The sequence below is a fragment of the Corvus cornix genome, chromosome 1A (assembly GCF_000738735.6).
Source record: "Corvus cornix cornix isolate S_Up_H32 chromosome 1A, ASM73873v5, whole genome shotgun sequence".
In the NCBI taxonomy this organism is placed as follows: domain Eukaryota; kingdom Metazoa; phylum Chordata; class Aves; order Passeriformes; family Corvidae; genus Corvus; species Corvus cornix.
This window is the reverse complement of record NC_047057.1, coordinates 21471896-21496693: the sequence shown is the minus strand read 5'-3', so window position 1 is coordinate 21496693 and position 24798 is coordinate 21471896.

Genomic DNA, 24798 nt, shown 5'->3' with positions numbered 1-24798 from the left:
GTGGCATTAAGCCGCTGAGAGTGTTGCAGGCTTTCCATGTGAGATACTGAGCTGGTTTCTGTGAATTTACATAGTTTCCCTAGGATTTTTTCTGAAGTCTCTGTAGCTTCTGAGGTGAGCCCTCAGAAGAATGTCACTAAGCAAGAGGGCTTTGTAGGACAACAAGAAGACAGAGGAGCTCAGTTCTGAGAAGAAAACACTGCTATGGACGCATGTTTGCTGTCCTGCAGGGAAGGCTCAGATGTCCATATTGTCTAAGGACTGGAGCAGCATTAAACTTAGTGCTTTTTCTTTTGATATAACACTCAGCTCATTATTTTCCTGGAAGGATTAGGAGAAAGTCTTCCCCAGGAAACCTCACAGGTTTTGTTTTCCTAACCCCTTCTTTATTCATACAGGCTATCCCCTAAGTAAGCATAGGGACTGTAAACCTCCCTGCAGACCTATCCTTAAAGTAAACAAATAAAAATGAACAATATTGTTAAACAGGCAGCTAGGAATTGGACAGATGATATTGGAATCACCTAACAGCCGTCTGTCTCTGAAAGGAGGAATTGGCTGACAGTTCAGCTCTAAAAGAAACAAATGACACTGGCAATTTCTCCTTGACCTTCTATTTTTTATTTGGAAACAGAGAAAAAAATAATAATTAGTATATAGTGACTATATTGAAGAAATCTGTCTCTCATGGTATTTCAAGGAAATAAATGACCGTAAAAAGACTAAATTCAGACTGATGCATCCTGGTTTATTTGTAGTTTTTTCCATGATTGATTGTGAGCTAAACAAGCCGCTTTCTATTATATATCAGTGATGTGCTCTCAGGCCTGCACTGTCCCCTTCTTCCCAGGAAAGTGGATGAAAATCACTGTAAGACTCTCCTCTTCTAGAGGAAAATTCCCAACTATTGAATGAGAGCTTTGGTGGATCGATGCCGCGTCTGTCCCTACAGGTCCCTCATGCACCGCTCAGGCAGCGCTCTGCCAGCACCCACGCGTGCCCCCGATCTCACCTTCGCAGGTGGCTGTGAACAGCCGCTCACACCCACAGGCTGTGCACGAACAGGAGACAGAGAGGCGAGAGGGGCTCTCTGCCTGCAACTGCGAGGCATTTAATGGCAACACCGCGAAGGGAACAGAGGCAAGAAGAGCACAAAACCGAAAGCCCGAGCCTGTTTTATCCCAAAGTCTCCCAAAGGCGGGCAGAGCATCCAAAACCAATGGTCTGAGGGCTCAGGGGCAGAGGCAAGGTTGAGTGATATAACAGGGGCCAATGGGAAACGGGATGGGAAGGGGGAGAAGGCCAGTGGCCAGCAGAATCTAGACAAAGGGAGAACTTCCTAAGTGTTGTAAGGACAGACCACTTTTAGGGCAACTTGGGGGGTGTAAAGTGGACTTAGCCACCGCAGCACCCAACTTTTCTGTGCAGAGCGAGCAGCCATGCAGAGCAGCAGCTCCACTCAGCCCATGGCCTGTACTGTCCATTGAGGTGGCTGGCCTTGGCCACTGGTGCCCATCAGGCTGCCTCTGAGGTGTGCTGTCTGTGGGCTGAGAACTTGCCCTTCCGTCTTCCTCCTGATGATTCTTGACAAATCTTCTGACATTTGATAAAGAATACAAACTCATACCTCTGTATCCACCTTTTATGATCGTACACTAGGTTCACACAATGGGCTTCAGACACTGGGCCTTATTCAGGGATTAAAGAAGTCTAAATCCTTTTTACTAACTTCACTGGTTTAAGGCTGGGCTCCTTGCTTTGCTTAAAAGGACTTCAGATGAAATGTGGAAATGATAAGGCCTTCAGTGCTCTGTGTAGTAATTTCTCCTTCTTCATGTGTGGCATTTTTTCAGTGATGCTTTTCTATTTGCTCAACCTACCTGTCACTTAGATTCCTTGAAGCCATTAGACTTGACGATTTCTTTGCAAAATGAAGTGGAAAAACATATTCAGTCAAGGCCGGTCCCTGGAGAAAACCATTGTTTGCAGTGATTCAATTTAATTTCAAACATATCACATCAGTTTCTATTGTTAAGTTTAGCATTTCAGCACTATGGAACCTGATGAGACAAAATTGCATTTTCACTGTAAAATCAGATTTAGCTTTCTGAGTGATGAACTGGTGAGTGATTGTATTTCATTATGTATATTGCAAAGAGAAGAACATGCTCTGCCACACTATAGCTTATATGCAACCAGTTTTGGGTTGGGTTTTTTGTTTCTTTTTTCCTTTTTATTTTAATAGATGTTTGTGTGTGAGAGTTATTTGGGTCAGAAACTGCCAGGGCTTCTAAGTTTTAAGACTCCCAGCTTTGCCAGTGAGCTTGAATCTACAAATGTGTTAGGATGTTCCTTTAAAGTGTAATGTTGTTTCCATAGCCTTGGACTTTCTGACACTGTGCAGCTGAATATTGTTGTTTGCTTAAGTGCAGTGTGATTAGCTGTCCTTGAAAATATCATCTATGGCAGTTTGATCGTGTAGCAAAATGCCAGGAGTCAAAGGACACAAGAACATCCTCTACCCCCACCAGATATACTTGCACATTCTGCAGCAGGTATATTATTTTAGGCTTTGATTTGGGAAAGTATTCCTAAGAAAGGCAACTCAGAAAGATCTATCTAGTTAAAAGACACTGCCCTGAGGAGATGTATGAGTTCATATCTTGGCATTTCCAGAAAAAGATGTTTAAGTGTGTATATTTTCCAGAATCATGGCCTTAGATTTATTCCCTCTGGAGTCCACCAACTAAACCAATGTTAGACACTTAGACTTGGAAGGCCCAGTAGTACCTTTAATAATTTGAGTCTGTCCTTTAATTAGGTTTGCAAACTCCTTGAAATGTGGCATGACTTTAAAACTGCAGAATTCTCAGAGCTTCCAACACAAACATGCTTTCAGTTTAAAAAAAAGATAGCAATTTATTTGTTTACATACAATTTAAAATTTAGGTTTTACAGTTTTGAATGCAGAAGATGCTTTTCTATAGGCAAAACTTCTGAAGGGTTGATAAATCATTTGCTCTACATGGGGAATCCATATTTTAAATTTTTTAAAAATGTAACTACATGAGTCAGAAAATCTATTCAGATATGAGCAACATGGTTCTTCTGAAATATTAATGCTTTTTTATCTGCAAGAATTTAAAAAAGCGGCCTGGAAGAAGTCAGTGTTTTGATCTGATGGGAAAAAATGAAGCAGGGAAAGCTCATGCAGTGTAAGACTGATTAAATTAGCAATTACTTTTTGTGTTCCTGTTGCATGAAGGCCTTGTTGCCTTTGTAAAATCATGGCTCAGGCCTGTTACTTCGGCTGAGTAGAAAAGGACTGTGGGAAAGAGACACAGGTGAATTAAGGGTAGGAAATATGCTGCATGACTGTCGAGTGCTCACATCGTGGTGTATGGTGGGTGGTTGAATTATGTTTGTTATGCTTTAAAACTGTGTAAACTGATAACTGGCTAAGTGCTTAAAAAGGCCAGGTTTTTCAATAAAGGGCTCTCCTTGGCACCTGCCTGGGGAGCGCGTCATTTCTTTTCGCAACATGTTCCTACTTGAAATTTTTGGGAGGATTTTTTTTTATGTTACAATTGCCAAAAAGTCTTTAAAGACTAGAATGAGCATCAGAAAGCTTTCTCAGGTGAATGAAATTAGATGCTACAGATTTATGGCTGTTTTCCTTAGACTATTAGCAAGTTTCTAAAATGCAATGCTGTTAAGCAGACTGAGAAATTTACAGCTTGGAAGCCTGTTTGAGAACACCGTGAAGTCTAACAGCTATGTGCACCCTCAAGCCAGCTAGTTTGGTTTGATTTATTCCTCCTTTCTCTCCTGTAGCTGAGAGTCTCTGGATTCTTGTAACACACAACTTGCACAATTATTTAAGTACATAGCAACATGCTGTGGGCAAAAGTATAAATTAATAGAACACTTTGATTTAAGCACATCATCATCATTTTGCACAGCTTGTATCGTCAGAGAAGAAGAAAAGTACTTGGAAAATCTGCTGCCAGGTATAACCTGCTTCCTGCATGGTCCAGTCCTTTGCTTCAGCGTCTACCCCATCTCTCTCAAAGTCTTGTGACTCCAGCCACTGTTCCTATCATCCCATCATCACCAGAACAGAGGAGTTGTTTTATTTCATATTTATGCCATTGTATATAGTACATAACTATTTTGATTTACACTTAGAGACCATAATCTTCTCTCTCTGCAACCAGGAACTGACCTCACTCAGTTTTGATGCAAACATCTGTTTTTTTCTCAAGTACCTTTGAGCAACAAACTGACTGAATGGTGGGCTGTCAGGGAATTTGATTTGTAAGTTTTGACTAGTTATATAAACCTATGTCGTGACTTCTAACTAAATTGTTTTCTTTTTACCCGATTTCCTATCCTTGTATTGATTGCTGCTGCTTTGCTTTTTATTCCCCTTAGTTTCTTCTCAATAGCATTTTCTACACTGTAATGATACTCCTCAGTGCTGAAAAAAAACATATATGGAGAAACTCATCATTAAAATATTAAAAAGAACTAAATAAAATATATAGACTGCATTTTTATTCATAGAATTGCCATGCTTATTATCTTGGGATGTTACTCAAAATGGTAAAATTTAATCAGAAAAGGCAGACAGGTTTCTTATCTGAGTCTGTATATCCTTCTGTCTAACTTTCACATCTGGACTGTCATTTTGTTCTATATAATTGTGATACAATTCATGTATTACACAGGCATAAAATGATGGTGACAGGTACAACTGCTACTCGACAACCTGTCCCAGACATTAATTTCCTTCTGCATTAAAAAAAAATGTCACCTGAATATCCTCAGGACTTGCTCTTGCAAAGATTAATGTTTATAGTGGCTGGTCCAGAGAAATTCATGCCAATCAATCATGGTTCTTAAAATAGTTTAATATAGAAGTCATTTCACAAAAAGTCTTTCTTCCAAGGCTGTTTCCTAACCCTCACCCAAATGGCATTCCTTAAGGAATAGCTAGCTTTGAGAGAATAAAGCAATCATGTTCAGGCATGAGGATTCACTGTCAGATCAGAAAAGAATTAAGAAAATTTGAAAAGTGACTACAAGCAAACAGGATGTCCTATAGAACTATAATTTTAGATAAAAACCTGTATTTCCTAAGTATGACTATGTACTATTTTATTTCAGGAAACCAAGGGCTTCTCAAGCCTGATTTTTCCACAGCAGGGATTTCTCTGCTAGCTGCTCTTACTCCTGTATTGCAGCATCTTACATATCTGATGGTTTCTATATTTGTCACACCATTTGCAAGCAGCTGTACTTTTTGCACCACGACTTTGAGTTAGCTAAGAGTCAGAGACAACTTTAACACAGAATTGCTGTGCAAGAAAAGACCAGATATGGTTATTATTAAGCAATTACAGGTCTGGATGTCTCAGCAAATCACCATGATCACAGCCGCGTTCTGTCTATTGATGGCAATCATGCTACCTCATGCTGTGATCTTGTTAGAGCTCATAAGCAACACAGAGTGGGGCTGGTAAGGCAGCAAGATGGATTTACTTTGGAAATAAGGCAGAAAAAATAACACAAAATGAATTGGTAATTGAAGAGGTAGTGTCTCATACAGTCAGCATTGCCAATATCCAGAATTTTATCCTGAAGCTTCTGGTAGTGGAATTTTTATTGTCTCCTGATTTTCTAGGCTACTAAGGAAAAATAGGTTTAAATTTAATTAAGGAGAGTCTAGATAGTAAAAATAGGTTTGAAAGATATCCCATGTGTACATGGTAAGATGGTAAACAGTGCCTTCCTATATTACTCTTTTAAATACTCTCTGTCTTGATGTTTGGCTTGCAATCTTTGAATACCTGGGCAAAATGGAGCACTCCCCAGCAGCACCCTTCTGACAAGACACAGCTGCACATAGCTCACCCCCTTGTGGCAGTTGTATTTCTGACCTTAGAACCCCCACCTCTGCCAGGAGTGAAACACCTGACCATCCTATGCTTCAGGAGGACCCTGGGCAACAGACTCTCTGTGCTGAGTACAAAGGCTGTGTTTTTCTACAATATCAATGAAAATATTCATTTTCATTGCCATAGGAAAAGCGATCCCTGCACTTTTTCCCATGCCTGCTGCTTCTTATTCTCCTATCATTAGTTCTCTTGTGCTAAGTCAACCTCCTGTCAGCTGCACAACAAAGGATTTAAGATCTGAAGTGGGTTAGAACACACCACATTTGAGGGGAAAAAAAAAAAGAGACAAAAAAAAATCATAATTGAAAAGGAGATTAATTAATTTTAAAACAGTTAAATAGTCCCAGAAACCTTACAGATTTTAAAAATCATCCTCAAAAACTTCTTAAACAGTGATAACAGAAATGACTTGTCTTAACTGAAGCTGTGTATAACAGAACTGCAATGAAAGAAAAAAAAAGCAATAAATGAATGTTCCTTGGAACACCCAGGAGTGACCCATCATCTAACTGGGTCTGACATGCGGGATCAGAGATTGGGAAAGAGGCTGCTCTGCGTAAATTGTGTGTGCACCAGCCGGAAGGCAGTGTGAGTGGGTTGCCTGGTTTACCCGTGCCAGACCTGATGGGCCTGCTTAGAAATGCTTTCCTCTCAGGCAAAGTGCTGGAAGGGTTCTATCAATTTTATTGAATTTATTTTAAAGGTCTTTGAGACATAATTTCTCTCTCTTTTCTGCAAGGCAATTCATTCTGTGGTTAATTGTGAGCATAGCTGAATAGTTTACATTAGGCCTATAGCAATATTAGGCCAAAGGTTTGTCAAAGAATAATGCAGCCACTAGAAACTGAAGGTGCCTTATTGTAAACACTGGAGGCGAAAAAAGTCCCCAGGCAAAAGATTTGATGAACTAGACAAATCCTTTGTCACATAACAGTATGCAGCATTATTTCATGTAGTCGAAAAAAATACTTCAGAAATCTGGGTAAATATAAGATACGAAGCCCTCTGTCACAGTTTTGGCTTTTCTATTCCAGATTAAAAGATTGAAGTTTTAGAATGATCACATAAAAGTTTTCTATTTGGCATGTGGCAGATTATCCCTTTGCCAAACAAAAATGCATAAAGATTTCTGCAAAGACTTCATCACAGTTTGGCAGTAAAGAAAAGCTGAGTCTTTGAGGCGAGAGATACATGAAATTATTGCATGGAGTGACAGAAGCAAACCAGGAAAGGATGTGATACTTATCAAGATTTTCTGTACTTCCCCTTTGCAATCTAAATTACATTAGGTCTTCTCCAGCCCTTGCGCAGACAAACTCTATAAAGGAATAAAGATGTCAAGCATAGACCTTATCTTTGAAAAAAGCTGCAATGATTTAAGAAGTTCTTAACCCAGAGGTGTTTCTTGGAACCTTTCTTTTGGGGGCACTTGCTTCCCAAGCTCTTCTGCTGAACAGATGGGATCACAGAAGCATTCTCTTTGGAGCATTTAAAGAGGTGATTTGAGTTAATTTGCCTGATTTTGCCTGAATTGGATGATGAAAAATTCACCTCTTATTCCACCAGAGCTGAAAATCCTCTCAGCTCCAGCTAGTGCACCCGTGCAGGCCTGAGGCTCCAGCTGGCTCTGCAGGGGCAGGTCAGCTCTGAGTTTTAAAGTGCAGTTCACAAATTCACCCTAGGTCATTAGCAAAGCAGAATAAACCTCTGATTTTGTTAATCAGAGATTATTATCTTGGTTCAAACACTGCACTGATAAATATCATCATTTAACTGTTAACAGTTTCGTCCTTTGGGTCTGTCCCTTGAGATCCTCTGTTTCACACATGCAATTACTTTCCATATATATAATTGGCTTTGAATCTCCTCAAATGACAGTGAATATTGTTTCCCTCTTAGACCATCAGTCATACTAAAATTAGCTTGTCTTAAAACCATTGACACTCACATGAAAAATATGTTTTTAATATAGCTGTCATTGCTCACTGCAGCTTGATTTTAACTTGGGGTCTATAATGATTAAAGCATTTAGCTAATGAGAGCATGTCCAAAATTACCAGGATAATGTAAAATGCAATGCTTGATTATATATTTTTAATGCTTAGGGTTTTTTTCAGTACCCTTACAATTTAATAAGGACCTCAAGAAAAAAAGAATAAAATGTATTTCACTCACATAAAAAGATACTAAGATTGCCTTTTCTTTCTTTTGTGTTCAGACTGATTATGAAAGCGACATCAGTCAGGTCTTTGGGTGTTTCAGTAGCCAAGCAAACAAGTTTCTGTTTGCAGCTGTGCCAAGCAGAACAGTGCCATCTAGTCGTCTGCGAGGCGGTGATTCCCAGCGCTGTGCTGTGACCTGTCCAAGTGCGGGCTGTAGCTCTCCAACAGGTCAGTTCATTGCTGTTATGACTTGGTTTTAAGGAGGGCTTTTTCTAAATTGCTCTTATATCAGCAGCATTGAGGTTGTTTCAGACTAACTTTTTTTGCACTGTTTGTGGAATACCCTGAACACAAGGGAAATAGAGCTGAAAAACAGTTCACAGAGTTTTAAATAGGTGATTTGAGTTATAATCAAGTATCCTCATGGTCCTGCCTCTAGATTTGCTCCTATGAGCTTATGTAAAATCCAAATTTTTTTTCACCTTATTGGATAAATGACATTCCTTTAGGTAGCAGTTTCCCACAAAACAATTTATTATCCTAGCACAGAAATTAGGAAAACACTATTACAGAAGTATAGAGCACTAAGTGAACTTAACTGGTAACTCTAAAAGGCTGGAGAAATTTCTGTGAAAAAGCCCAAAAGCTGGAATCACTTATGTTGACATGAGTACAGATATTTATTCTTAATTACGGAAGGTGCAATACATCATAACAAAATTTTATATATAATTTGTAGTGAGGATGTGACCCTGTGATTAAGTGTCAACACTTCATTTTTTGTCAACTAGAGATGAACATGGTAGGAAATAAATGTCCCTTGCATGTTGCAAAACCATATTCAGGTTGGAACTCTGTATAGAGATTAATACAGAACCTACAATGCACAAAGTGATTTCTGCTCTCCTTTCACCTGGTTTAAGTTCAGAGAATCTACTGGGACCATCAAATTCAGCAACAATGCAGTTAGTATTCAGATCCTGAAGCATTCATATTGCTTCCATCATCATGGTGCCCAGAACCCTGAAGTCCTTGTTCAGACTTGTTTATCCCAACAAACATTATGTAATAAACAGCAGTTTTGACACAAGGTGGGGCAGTGCTGACTGCCATTGCTGAGGGTGTCCAATGAGAGCTTTGTGCTAGTCTTGGGAGGAGGGAGCCCAAAGGCCTCCTTGCAAAATTAGAAAGTGCACAGTGGAAGTGGTATTATGGGAATGGGAGATGTGAGTCAACTCATGACACTGAATAAGAGGTGGAATAGACAGAGGCTGTGAGGAATCCAAGACACATGGTGTGCAGCTGGAGAGCAAAGAAAAGGAGAGTCTATGGAGAGACAGAGCAACATTGCTATAGGCACAAGCCAAGAAGGTGCTCCTTGAATAAAAATTTTGATAGATACAATTGGGCAAGAAGACACATGTCAGAAACAGCAAAAAAAATTGTAAGAGCCGTCACATATTGAATCATAAAAATCTGGCCAAATATTTAGCTGCAAGATAGTAAGAAATATCATAATTTAGAAATATTGTTTAGAAAAACTGTTGGTGATTTGGAGTTCTTGCCAAAGGTGCCAGATGTGCTGTGGACTTGACTGACAGGCTAGATGGAGGTGGTTTCCATGGTCATGACCAAAGGTGCAGGAGACATAAACATAGACAGGACCAACTGCACACAAGCAAAGTAAAGGGCAGGCAGAGTGGGAGGGAAATGAGAGCTGTTGGGAAGTCAGGCTCACAGAATTAAAGTCATAGAGAGGTAGAAAAAGTTGATAAGCCCAGGACAGGCAGTGACACTGAAGTGATGTGAGTGATGGAGAAGAATCTGGTCACAAGGGGGTCATTCTCTGAGAACAAAGGCAGATGTGTGGCCTCCACGACAGCTGAGGAAGTTGTAATCAAAGCCATGGGCTGAGCGAGGAGATAAAGCATGGACCATGTGGGAGTCAGGTCAGCAATGGAAATCTCCCAGGTGAATTTGTCAGATTTTTAAAAGGGCTGAAAAACATATCAAGATTGTGGTAAGTTCATGAAGTTCAGTAAGGGGTGTAGACTGGTTTTTTAATTAAAGTGGGGAGAACTTTAACAAAAGAGCTGGTATAACAAATGAGCATGGGAATCCATGGTATTCCCTCTAATGGACTGGAGGACAAGGTGGGAAGGTTCCTGGGTATCAGGTAATAGTTGGCAGGCGGATAGAGCAGAGCACTTAACCATGGAAGCAGGTGGATGAGACTGCTCTGACATTTCTGCTCAAGTAGAGATGTTATGGCAGAAAGAATAGAAAGGATTTTGAAAGAAATTTCAACTTAGGCTCCAGACAGACTGAAGACTCTCTGTATGTAACTGAAACTCCTCTGTGAAGGCCTCAGATACAAAAGTAAACAGAATTGCAGCCCTGCACCTTGTTCAGGATTGATGGGTAGGTAAGTATCAGTGACTGCAATAGGGCTTTCTTGTCGAAAGCGCTTTTTGGGCTATGAAAACGCAAATCTCCTAGAAGTCATTTTTCCCTACAGGTCTCCAAAAGATGAAAACCTCTTAAGACTAAGTGGAAAGGGGAAAGACAAATAAAATCTGCCTTAGTCTCTGTAAAGACCATACAATAGCTAAAGAGCATGGAAACAGCAAGACAGTAATAGCAGTGATGAGAAAGTATGGGTGTACTAGTTTTACATATATATCTATCCAGCTCAGTTTGGGCACAAAGAGTTAGAGTGAATAGGGTGACATCAGATTGGTGACCTGTCACTAGCGGGGTTCTGCAGGCCTGCATCCTTGGCCCTGTGCTCTTCATCATCTTCATAAATGACTCGGAAGCAGGACAGGAAGGGATACTGAGCAAGTTTGCACATGATACAAAGCTGTTGACTCCTTTGAAGGCAGGGAGGCCCTGCAGATAGACCTCAGCAAATTAGAGAACAGGGCAATCACCAACCATATAAAGTCAAAGAGAGACAAGTGCCGGATTCTGCACCTGGGATGGGGCAACCCTGGATGCACGGACATACTGAGGAATGATATACTGGGAAGCAGCACCATGGAAAAGGGCCTGGGGGTCCTGGTCAATGGCAAGTTGAATTTGAGCAGCAGTGCCCTGGCAGCCAGGAGGGCCCCCCGTGTCCTGGGGTTCATCAGGCACAGCATTGCCAGGGGGCAAGGGAGGGGATTGTCCCACTCTGCTCTGCACTGGGGCGGCCTCACCTCGAGTGCTGGGGGCAGTTTTGGGTGCCACAGTATAAAAAAGATATAAAGCTATTAGAGAGCATCCAAAGGAGGGCAACAAAGATGGTGAAGGGCCCTGAGGGGAAGCTGTATGAGGAGTGGCAGAGGGCACTTGGTCTGTTCAGCCTGGAGGAGACTGAGGGGGGACCTCATCACAGTCTACAATTTCCTCATGAGGGGAAGAGGAGGGGCAGACACTGATCTCTTTTTTGTGGTCACCAGTGACAGGACCCAAGGGAATGGCCTGAAGTTCTGTCAGGGAGGTTTAGGTTGGATATTAGAAAAAGGTTCTTCACCCAGAGGGTGGTTGGTCACTGAACAGGCTTCCCAGGGAAGTGGTCACAGCACCTGCCTGACAGAGTTCAAGAAGCGTTTGGACAATGCTCTCAGGTGCATGGTGTGACTCTTGGAGATGGTACTGTGCTGAGCAGGAGTTGGACTTGATGATTCTGGTGTGTCCCTTCCAATTCACCACGCTAAGGATCCTGAGATTATGCAGTCCTGTGCGTATAAGGGACCAAATCATCAGCTAGTGCAACTCTATTAATATCCATCAAGCAACATGTAATTATATGCAGAGTGTATGAATCTTGTTCTTAGTTTTTTGTTGTTCATTTTGAGGTGAGGAATCTATTATTTTTAGTGGGGACTATCATTTCATTCAGGAAAACAAGTAAAGTACAGATAAGTCACTAATGTTAATGGAATCTGCCTGTGTGGATTCACCATTCATAAAACACTCCCACTCCTTAACTCAGTCGTACTTGTTTTGTAATACTTTATATTGTGTGCTCTCAAAGTATGTTTTGGAACAGTTGTTCACATAATTGTTCTAAGCCAGAACAACACAGACATGTTACATTCATAAATCTGTTTTGCATTTACACAGAAGTTCATTTATTTCACCTTGGGTGCCTTATACTGGGAGGAAAAAATCAAAAATTGTATTTTCAGGTACATAGTTATTCTCTTCTAGTATGTTCTTTTGCAGATGGTGAAAATATTTCTCACAAAGATTTAGTAACACAATGAGATTAAATACATTCTTAGTTCTGAGATGGGCCAAGCACAATAAAAATTCAGGAGATCTGAGGCTTTGCAGCCATGTGTTACTGTAAAGCCGTAGTGTGGTAGCCATGCCTAGTCTGGCCACGTGCAGATTTTATATAAGGGTAAGCCTGATCCACATCACTCTTCAGTGCACTCTGGTTTTCTTGGAAAGGAATGGGAGTGACCAGTCAGGGCTCTCCGGTGGCTCTTTCAATCTTATCCTCTAGGTAGCTGTGTAACAAGGACCTATGTGTGTGTTCAGTTCACATTGGAGAGTTCACATGTCCAGCAAGAGATTAAATTCACCAGTAACCTGTCAATGTTCCTTTGTCTTACAAACCTGTGGCTGTAGATCTAATTAGGTCATGCTTCTTGTTTTGCTCTGTAAAAGCAAGTGGTCTCTTGGTCAGACTATATCTGTGATACATTTTATTGCTTGGTTTTCTTGCTGCTGTATTATTTATGGTCATGATCTTACTAGATATAGTAAATTCAGATGGAAAAATTTAAGGACCACAGATTTGATAGAGGAAAAAGTACTAAAAATTTCATGAGTAGCCATATTCTGCACTGAACCAGTGCCCTGTCATGGGCTTGCCTCCTGGAAATGCTGCTTCTTCAATTATAGATTAAGTTGAAGGTTTACTACTTGCAAGAACAGTGCTGTACAAACATTCTCTGATTTAGTCTGAAAGCAAGTTTATGCCTTTGATCCCAGATATGCAGACTTAAAGGTGAGGGTTATCTTGTGCTAAGAACTGGGGGCAATGTAGGCAGTCCTGGTTTCATTTCCTGTCTGTGCCTCAGACTTCCTATGTAACTCAAGATAAGCTACTAAGCTCTTTGTTCATTATTTCATGCTCTGTAAAACTGGGATACTAATACTTCCTTTCCCTTTGTATGCGCTTATTCTTGCCTAATAAAATATTATGCTTTCTTCCTCAGCGTAGCTGGTGTTGCATTTGTGTCATGAATACAGAACTCCCTTTCTTCATATCTATGCATTCAGGACTTGCTCATAAATGCAAATTTGTCTTGAATGTGAGTACTTGCACAGTTTGCCTTGTATATTCAACTCTGGGTACTGATCCAGAATAGTTTCCAACTGGACTTGATAAATAAGCTATCAGTTCAATCAGAATTAAGCTAGGTTTTTTTTTTTATATATAGTGTTCATTATCAAATAATGAGGAAGGTTCATTTTTACATATACTTCTATTACTCAGGTTATTAGCTTGAAGTCCTAAGAATCTATTTCTTCCAGATTTCCAGTACATTATACTGGAGATCCAGTAACTTTGTACATCAAGATGTTATTCCTCTCTCTTTGCTTTCCTGGGAAGAATAAATTTTTAATGTAACTAACAATCAGCTTGGCATTCTTAACTGGTATTTTCATGACAAACTGTACCAGCTGTGAATGGCCAGGCTGCCCTTTATGATTTTTTTCAGACAATTTCCTTACAGCCTTAGAATGCTGAATAAAAGATTTATGGCCTATGTTAGTGGAAAACTCATAACAAATATCACTATCAGTTAATGAATAGAAATACATCTGGATCTAAGGTTGATAATGGGACTAAGCTGAGAAATGTAGTAGTGTTATTTACACCTCTTTACAAAAAACAACAGAAATGAAGATCTTTATCATGTATCCGGACTAATCCAAACTTGAGTAAATATATTTATTATCTCCCCAAAGTCTTCCTGCAGTCTCAGTGGCTAGGCCTTTTTTCTTTATGTGCTTTAATCCCAAACATCCATGTGATGTTCATTTGTGCTAAACCATGCTGTATCTTAGAACTTAGCTGTAGATAGAGGGATTGATGCCAAGTGTTGCCATTAGGGCAAATTATCCCTATCAGCTGTGTCAGTGACAAACTATCAGCTTGTGCCAAAGACTGTGAGACAAACAGGGCTATGCAATCCCACTGTAGTTTTATTTTGGAACCAAAAGGTTGTTGTTAGCTCTGATCATAAAAACAACGAAACTTTTTCCTATGGTTAGGATTGAAGACATATTGATCCACAAAAAATGCAGTATGTTGTTCTTTTATTAAGCACAGGCCTGATCTGTTGGTGGCATATAAAAATAAAAGTGTCTAAATTTCTCAGCTCTTGAACCCAAGAAATGAAATCAATAGCTGTTGATCTTCTTTATAGCTTGCCTTTAAGGCTTATATATTAGATTTTTATAATTTTATTTGCTTAGATGTTTTAAGGCTTTGTTAATACCTACCTGCTTTGTTTGGCAGATCTCAAGCAGCAGCTAGTGTCATGCAGGCTACCAGTAAAGCTCAGTTCAAAATGAGTACTCTGTGCTGCAAGTATTGTTAAAAATTTCCTAAATCCAAAGTGCAGGATGCATCTTGTGCTTTTACATGCAATAGAACTGCAATTCCATTTGCTTCAGATTGACGCAGCCAATAACCTTTGTCCGATTCTTTATCACATTTAGAATCCTAGTCCATGAAAGCTGCCAGTATAGGTTTAGATACTGTTGTTTTCAGTTTTCTGTAGTGCAGGTAACCTCCCTGAACTCAGGTGCCTCCAACAGCAGAATTGTGGTGGGGAGGAGGCAAAGGGCACATCTCTAAGACACTACAAATGTAGTCATCCCTCTTGGTGCAAAAAGGCACTAGATCAAGGTAAAGAGATTATGCCATAGCAGATTTTGGATTGGGCTGACTCTGTGCAGCTGTTTATGAGGGGGAGCAGTTAAGACATCGGGTAGTGAAAAATGGTGATTATCAGATGCCTGATGGGAACCAGTGCTGGGGAGACGCCTTCATCCAGACAGCCAATAAATCAAAATAATAGAAGAGTCCTTTTCCTCTCAAGTCACAGCCTTGTCTTGTCTCTTGTAAAACCACATTAAAAAAATTCTGATTTAATGTTACAACTCAATATATACAAAACATAGCAATGAAATAATCCAGGAAATCCCCAAGAGGCCCTTTTACCAAAATTAAAAGCAAATTTCTGTATGAGAGTATTTTTTCTGGGAAGTTGTTTCATTGTTTTGGTTTTTTTTTGTCTGAGGGTCTAGTAAGTATTCCTTCCTGTGTATAAAGCAAAAGCATCTCTTTCTGTAGAAAGTGTGAGACTTCCGGGACTACCCCTCAGAACTTTGCATCTCCACTACTCCATCTAAGACCACTTCAGTATTTGGAGCCCGTCCATTTCTAAGTTACTCATGATAGCTGTATGCTGGATGAGGAATCGGCATTATATTGTCAGAAGTTCTATTTAGCTTTGCTGTGATGTCCTTTCTGGTAGCCTTACCATCTGCAGGTATATAAAAGTAACACCTGTTCAGTGAATTCAGTATAAGGACAGTTTATGGAGGCAGCCGCACAGAACATTACAGAAACTATCTAGTCGCCTGGAATATTAAAAAGGACATCAAGAGATAAAATACTAATCTTATTCAAAACTCCTACAGTACTGAAAAGCAGACAATAGCACTCAGGGTTTAGGAAAAAGATTGATCTTTCTGATAAAGGACAGACATCATTAAAAATGCTAGAAGTTTGGACCAGCTCCACAGAAATTTAGGGAGTTTCTTTGAGTTTGCACAGACAAAAGTGAAGAAAGAAATTAGCCTTCAGTTTCTAAATTTTTTAAATAGTCTGGTAAACAGATGCCTGTTCCCTTCTTCTTTACCAGAAGGTTTTCTTTCTATTTAACTCACATTTTATTTCTTAATGAATCAGGTGCTTCTTGAAGAGACAGAGCTTTATCTTCTGCTTTCCTTTGATTCACTTTGCTTGAATTAAATGTTTATGCCCATTAAATGCCCATTAATATTGTATTCTAAGACACATCTATTTTATGCATTCTAATTCCTTATGTTTACATGGGCACATATGTTGAAACTTGCTACTCTACTGTAAGTCTGTAAACTGTCCCCATGTAGTCTCCTGAGACTTTTTTTCTCCCTTAGTTTTTAATAAATTTTAATGCGCTCATTATTAAAAGTTTTCATTGTATGAAGACCTTTGCTGCAGAGATGCATTACATATGGAGAGGCACAGGTCTCTATTTACCATGGTCAAGCAGGTCAAAAGAATCAGTGTGTAGATAAGTGTTTATGCTAAGCAGGACAAACTCTGTGTTGACTGAGCTTTGTCACACTAAAGCCTTATAAACATTATACATAAATACAGTCTTAGATCATTTAGCTGGCTAATAGCTTTATTATTTTGGTTCTGTGGAATAGTTGAACTAAAGGAAGGCTATACCTCCTCTGCCACTGTTTTTTACCACTCTTTTCTGTAACATGACAATTTTTCTTTTGAAGGACTGGAAGAGGCACATAGACCAGCCAATATGCATCATTCAGGGGACCTCCTCTGCCAGAGTCCTTATGATTCTCACATTCCTGGTGTTGTTGATGTTGAAATGTTCAGTTTCCAGCTTAGGAACAGGGTATGGAAGAAACTTATCAGTTCGCTTTATAAGATGCTGTCCCTCTTTGTGTTGGCTGATCTGTATCACTGGACTTTGGCTGCAGGCATGACAATTAAAAATAGAAGGTGTGATTAATTTCACACTCATGCCACTGTAGAAGGCAGCCACAGTAAATGGAGATAATGTTCAGATTGGTTTCAGGCTTTTGTTACAGTGCTGGGGCTAGACTGTGGATCTTCATTTCCCCACAAAGAAGGATGGAAACTTAAAATATTGGCTAAGTCCTTTCTCTCTTGAAAAGTGGGTATTTAACCACTCGGGGAACAGTGGCAGAGCAGCTTAAAATTAGCCACAGCCTTGGTCTTGGGCAGTGATCACAGAGCCGTTGAGTAATTCAGCCTGGCAGGGACCTGGGAGGTCATCTAGTCCTAGAGTAAAGTTGCAGAAAAACAAAGCACAATTCAGTTATACTGCTTTAGTACTGCTGCCTGAGTCAATAAAAGAAAAGGAAAAGAAAAGAAGTATTTAGAAGTTTTTATCTAAAAGGAATTACTTCTGTCATTTTAGTCTAAAATACTAATAATTTGTCAGTAAGTTTTTTCTGTGTGCTCTGTACATGTTGTAAAAATACGTACCAACAAATGATGCTGACACAGTGGAAAAAAGAAAAGCCGGAGCAAATTCTGACATTTAATCATTTAATTTTCTATATGACTGTAGGTTGTTGTGAAATACCACAGTCTATAAAAGGAAGATACCCCTAAAGATTTCTGCTTTTCTGAAGTTATGCACATATAATTTTTGTATTATGAAGCACAATTATGGTACCTTCAGGAGTTTTCCATTGTCTTTACAAACAACCTGACAAGGAATTAAAAAACTGCAGGAAATAATCCAATAAAACAATTTGCATCCATTTTAACTCACTATATAAACTTAAATACAAAACTCTTAAAATATAATTGTAATGCTCTTATAACAAATTATTTTACAATGTGCTCCTTAAGACATGTGTAGTAACAAATACATTTATTCCTCCCTGGGGAGGTGGTCCTCTAAAGACTGAGAGAACATAGAGATATCTAGTATAAGAGCAAATTTTGTTGCCTGGAAATAGTTTTTTTAAAGCTCATCTTTTTTAGATATGTAAAGTAAGGAGTGCTTATTTTCATCACATCTCTTAAATTACCTACACTGAATTTCCTCTGCCATTTTTTTCATCCTGTGCCATAAGGTGTCTTTGCATCTCCTTACAGTGGTGGTTGTCTGTGTTCTCTTTTGTACCCTCATTAATCTCCACAATTATCATTGTCTTATATGGATCCCATTACAAAAAGACATGTATGGGATGATACAACATATGCATATTGAAGGACCTGCATAGGAGGCAAAAAGAATTGTGATCAACATCTGCAAAAATGGAGTTCATACTTGGTGGACCTGGGAAATAGGAAGCTCTTCTCTCTCTCGTGCCTTTCCCCTATCCTAGTGTGAAGTTGCACTGAGTGACCTGGATTGAGCTGGGTTTGCACAAATTGCACTGCAGTGTGGATGGAAAAATAAAGAGGTAGGGGCAAACACATACATACTGGTGTGATTCTAGGCTGCAGCTGCACCCAGCTGCTGTGCTGTGCTGATTGATCTGTGTGAGATCTTTGAGAGAAAGGCTGTGCTTGAGCCTCCTGTGGTCCATACGCTTCTGCCATGAGTGCTGAGTGTCCACAAGCAGATGCTGTAGCCTAAGAGCTGGATCTTCCTCTTGAAGCTGTAAGGCCACAGTGGATGTAAGGAAGAGACTATTACCTGTAGCAACCCCAAGGATTTGTGGGCAATTGGACATCTCTGGAGTGGTGCACGACCAATGGTTCACAGTGTCTTCGTGTGGCTAATGATACTGGACATGAAGAAGGACAGGAAGAGGACATCTTGAGGGGTGCACATATTGTGCTAGGGACTTCAGTTAATGCAGTTGAGTGCCCTTGGCAGCTAGAAGACATGCATTGATAAGGTGGGGAGAACGACCCAGCACCATCCTATTTCTTTCTGCCCTACCCAACCTGTATAGGTGGGTGTGTGTTACTGTTTATTCATGAGAGAGCTTCTCACCCTGTTTCAGTAAAAATCACTTCTACTGCAAAGACTGCTGGTCCCTAATCAGAGCACATACCTTACTTTGTGTTCCCTCATCTATTCCAGCTCCCCAAATACTGCTGTTACTGGAACAGGTGCCGTGTGAGCTCATTCAGAAAACATCCTGGGACCCACAGTGCTGAACAAGGGTCTTGTTATTAACAGAGCAAACCACAGGCTCACTCCCACAAACTTGTGCTCATTCTTGCCTTAATTCACCAAAGACTATAAGCATGTGCTTATTTTGAAGAGCATAAAGTACTCTTGAGTTTCTGTCAGACCACTAATATGGTTCCCATTTAACTTAGCTTTAATTTTTTTGCTGAATCAGGGTCAGAAGACACTTGTAGGGGCTGAACCCATAATGCCCAATGTTTTTCCATTCCTGTTAGCTGTCCCGGATGTGACAATATGAAATATTGCTCAGCTAAACAAGAACATCCTCATTGTTCAATTGTTCAAACTGAAACATAAGGTGACCTGCAGGTGGATCAATGTGAGAAGTGTGTCATTTTGGCAGGACAGTGATATCTTCTAAGAATGGAACTTCTCATCTTCAGATTAAAGCCAAATTACCAGCTGAGCAAAACTAAGGGCTGAGCCACCATCCTTGTCCGGCTGAAAAGATTACTTCATCCTCTAAAGGCGTCATGCAAGCTGCTTTAATGATGGGCTAATTTAAATTTCTTATGCTTTAGCTAAGATTAGTTCATCCAGTGACATTTAAATTTCATTTGCTTGCAGTAATTTTGTTGTGCAGAGTGTTGCAGATAACAGAAATGGCAGATTATTTAAATAGCCATTTATAAACAGCAGCTTTTTTCAAGCCATTGTTCTGAACATCCTACCCAAATTGCCTCGTACATGTCCCTCATTTTAAGTATGTGTGTCTGTGACCAGACATTTTGCTTCAACAAACATTTTAAGTTTCACCTGTCTCCCAAAGGATACATTAGTTAAATTAAAATTGCTGTTGAAAGCCAGTAATTTCATCAAACAATAGCAAAAACATTCCTGTGCTAAGGGCAAAAGATATAACCCAGCCATCTGCTACAGTCAGCAGCAGCATTGCCAAGTGTAAGAAAGAACTGGTAGTACTTGAAGTGAGATTGTCAAACAATTCACAGAAAACCATACACATACCTTTATTTTTCATTATGATATTTGGAAGCCTTTTCTGATTCTAGAAAAGGGTTTGAGATGTATATTTAAGCTGAATATTCATACAAATCCTAGTGCTAAACTCTGCATCTTTCCATGTCTCTGATTCATGCAAGGACAGTGCTGTCACCAGTCAGCAGCGCTGTTCAGTAGGGACTTTGTTGGGGTGGCATAAGCACTTGCTGCCAAGCACAGGGCTTTGCAAATCCTCCTTGAAGAAGAACGCAAGGAGGAATTGCTAAGCATGGTTTCTGTTTAACTACTAAAATTTGAAGTGAAAATTAAAAAAGAAAAAAAAAGAGAAAGCAAACGAGAGGATGGATTTGCTGAAAAGAGATGATACAAGCTGAAGGCCAAACATAAATCCTACTGCTAAATGTCAGAGGGAAAACACGAAGAAAAAAGCATTTCCAGTTGTATTGCTGAGGGTAGATAAGGGATTGAATTAAGCCCTGCTTCTCCAGTGGTGGTGAAGGTGTCTTAAGCTGATGTGGCTTGTGTGAATGCTTGATGGACCCCTCCCAGCAGCATCAGGTCACACCAGCCCTGCCAGGTATGAAGACTGCTTTCCTCCTGGAGCTGCACCCACAGGTTGTGCCAGTGGGTTGGGCTTTTCAGCAATTACAGCAATTCTCTGTATTGCTCCTCTCTGTGTCTTTCCTTTCAGGATTTGTGAGTGATTTTCAGAAATACCAAGATTCAAACAGGAGCCAGAAGGAAATAATTTTTATGAGAATGGGATTCTTCTGGCCTTTATTTTGGTCAATTAATTATATTCAGCTTGATTTAGTTTTTCTGTATTAGGTCTTTCAATGTCTGACCTAGATGGAATCAAATGAAAGATATTTGAAAAATGCAGAAAAGTGGCTGAAAAGTGTTGTGGAAGTTTTTCATAAATGACACAAAGTATATACTGCATAAATAAATGGTAAGAAAAAGAAGACAAAGTTGCATGAAGGGTGAACATGCAATTAATATTAAAGTCATTTAAACCCAGTGGTCACTGATGAATATATAAGTATACCCACAAACAACAAAAACTTTTAATTGTGTAATGGTTGTTAGTAACTATTATTGATGTATCTCTAAGGTATTTATTATAATCAGACTGTTTAATTTATTAATAGCTACTATCTTAAAAATTGCTATAATCTAAGTACCTGTTTATCCCTTTTTTCAAGATAATGTCTGCTATGTGCTTTCATTACAGCTCAAATATAAATAAATGGTTTCTGGCACATTTATTAAATGTTGCATAACTACTCCAATAAATTCTTTTATATTTATGTTTGAGGTAACAGAATTGCATGAACACTGTTTAATGGCAGATGCAGGACAACAAATTCAGCTATGTATAAAACTGTAATGAAGTATAATATACAGCTGTATACGTAAGACAGACCAATTAGGGGGACATTGCGTTATTTGGGGGGAAGGGGGGAAGGGAAGAAAAAACCACGTTGTAATGTATAAACTGTGACTATCCACTTTACATGGATCTGACAAGCATGACCAAAGAAGAAAGCGTGAACATGGAGAGAGAGAGAGATAGAAAGAGTTAGTTTGAGAGGCATATAATTTTCTCTGAGTTCCATTGAGATAAGGACGTGGATGGAGTACACTCCATAGAAGAGAGCAGTTCAACAGCAGCACTAGAAGCTTCCTCCATACTGCATTTATTAGCATGAAAACTGGCTTTCTACCATCGTGACTGTGAGTCATGGCTGTTTGAAAACAGCCCTGTGGACTGTTTTGGTCAAGTCCTGGGGCAGCACAAGCTCTCAGCACAAATCTCATGAGCTATTTGGAGGCTGCAGTTCTTGCAGAAAAAACACAGGGGAGGCTGCCAGCCCCACAGTCTGCCCCTTGCATGTGGGATAAACACACAGAAGGGAACCTGCTACACACAGTTTCTGGTTTTCATCTCTCCAGCCAGGGAGAAGAGATGGTCTTATTGCCTCAGATACTCTGAAGGCTTAAGTGGACTGATACAAGGATGAGTAGAGGTGTTTTTTCATGGCACATGTGGTCAAAGTGGGCCAGCAAGGATTAGCAAAAACGCATTGCAATATAAAGGGGGTGGTCTTCTCGCTCTCTCATCCAACAGGAGATACAAGGATGTTTTAGACACTGTCCAGCTCTCAGTTGGACAAACGTATCTTGAGGGACTGAAGAGAGGGATAACTCCCAGATAAGGGAGCTTTCAGGGGTGATAGCTGATGGCAAAGGAAAATCCCCAATTTTTGAGAAATTGAGGGATGTAATAGCAAGGTCACATGCTGTGCCTGCAGCTTTTGTGCTGCCCGCTGCCTGGACCTCCTCAGATCATTGAGAGGACAATGTCCATCCTGTTTTAGAGAAGAACATGTAAACAGGTACATGTGTACCTCCTATTTTAGGGCTTTTTTAGGGTGACCAAAAGCCGTAAGCCAGTGACAGGTGTGATTGGGTGGCTGGTTCATGACTGTGTTGAAGTCATCAGCTAATATCTATTAGAGCCAAAAGATGGCTCTGACTTTGAGCTACTTCTAGTGTAATAGCTAGCTCCTAGTTTTGATCTCATGGGTCCCTACTTTCCTAATATCATTTCCAAGAAGGTATTTATCATACAATTTCAGAAGAACATAGAGTTAATTATGAATTCTATTCAGTTAGTTAAACCATTTAAATAAATTTCCACTATAGTGTAATTTCTTATTTTCAGAAAAATATAAAACAAAGTTCAAAATGTTTTTTAAAAGTAAGCAGAAATACTTAATCATAATTTATTTTAAAAACTTTTCAAAATTTGGGTAGTCTGGGATGAGCTGTTTTATGTAAATTGCATGATATTTTCTCTCTTTTGATAGAATTTGAAAGAAAAGGGCTGAAGTTGAAAGCTGTATTCAATATCAGAAGCATATTCTGGTACTGAATAATAATATTCTATATTCAGTATTAACTTTGGAGAGGCTATCTGCATTCCACACACATTCCTGAGATTTTGTTAGATTGTTAAATAAATAATTGCATATATATACACCTTTAAAAGGTCTTTTGCAATCAAATCCTCTATAGCTCCATTCAAACACATCTATGGTCTTCAAAATTTGCTTTTTTTCCTTCTTTAAGGTTAAGTACAAAACTGGATCCTGCTTGTCTGAAAAACTGCAGAAAATCTCTTTCCTAACTTACCTCAAAACTTCTTTAATCTTCCTCTCCCCACTTCTTTCTCAAGTCTCTTTCAGAGGGTATTTTTTCATGTTCTCAACATGATAGGAATACAAAATTCAGTTTGGGGATCTCAATTATAAGTTGGTAGTCTAGGTGCCTCCCCAAGAGAAAAAAGCAGAGAACTCCAGAGAATAATGCAGTCCTCTACATAAGGCTGTAAATTAGTTGGTTAACCTAACTGGTTAACCTAAGTTGGTTCTGTAAGTGCTCTACCCTGGTGACTCCCTGACTTTTAGCTGAATAAAAAATGTTACGAATACTTATGGAGCAAACTTTTAACTGCAGTATCCTTTTTGATGCTCGTGATTTGAAGTTTACAGGCAGGTTTTTATTCATGTCCTGTGCACAACAGGTGTTATATGAAAAATAACTGGGAGCATTATGCAATTTAGGACATTAAAACTTTTGATCAGAACTAAAATAAGTAAAATCTTTAAATATTATCATTTCTTAACTCTCTGTTGTCTGCATCACTTTATCCACTTTGCCTTCACCAAGATAAATTGTTTTCTAAGTTCTTATGTTATTATTTAATGGAAAGATGAGATCTGAACTGCAGTATCAGAGTACTTTCAAAGTAGAATTGGTTATTAGTGAAACAATTTTCTTGATAATTTGCAACCGTTTTGTCTGTAGTCTATCGCTAACATCCCTAAGCTTTGTTGGCAATTTATAGATTTTCAGTTGTAGACAGACATGGTGATCAAGTAATTTAACCACTTGTCTTACTAGAACATATAAAAATTTTAAAAATCAGCAAGAAATTTTGACACTAAATCAGTTATTTTCTCTTTAAGTTATAGTGTCTCTTTTTGAATGATAATTCTAATGTAAAGATATCAAATAATGGAAAATCCACTACAATAGCTTCATAGGCTGCATAATTTCCTCCTTCTTACTACAATGATTTTCTAAAATGGAATGTGTCTAGTCCCTCTGAAAGTATAATTTAATGATTACTGGGAAAACTTGCATTTACTTTCAGCTGATTGTATATGCTTTATTTCCAAAGTTAAGTTTACTTAAAAAACCCCACTTATATAGTGCATAATTCCAACCAATTGCCAACCATTGCTGTTCTAGTTAATTCTGATACTATTTAAGTGAACCTGTCACTCCTACATTGTATTATTTAGGAGATCACCAGCAGAAGTCTGGCAGTCATGTCAGTCAGTTCCCAAGGCAGAGTACTCTCGTAAGTTTTAGTGAAAAAAACATAAAGAAGGAGTTACTTGATAGTTTGGGGACAACATTAATTAGCTGTGTAGACCTATAACAATTCTTCGAAAATTAAAAATTCTTTCAAAGTAGTACATGTTGCCTGCAGCTGCATGAGCTTGGAGCCTGCTCTCCCTTTCTGCACTGATACTGGATAGCATCCCACCACTGCACTTGGGATGAGGAAGGGTGTCCCCCTGCACTGGTGAGCTGGGGTTTTTCAGCAGAATATGAAAGTACAGTGTAAGTGCCAGCTACAGCTGAGAC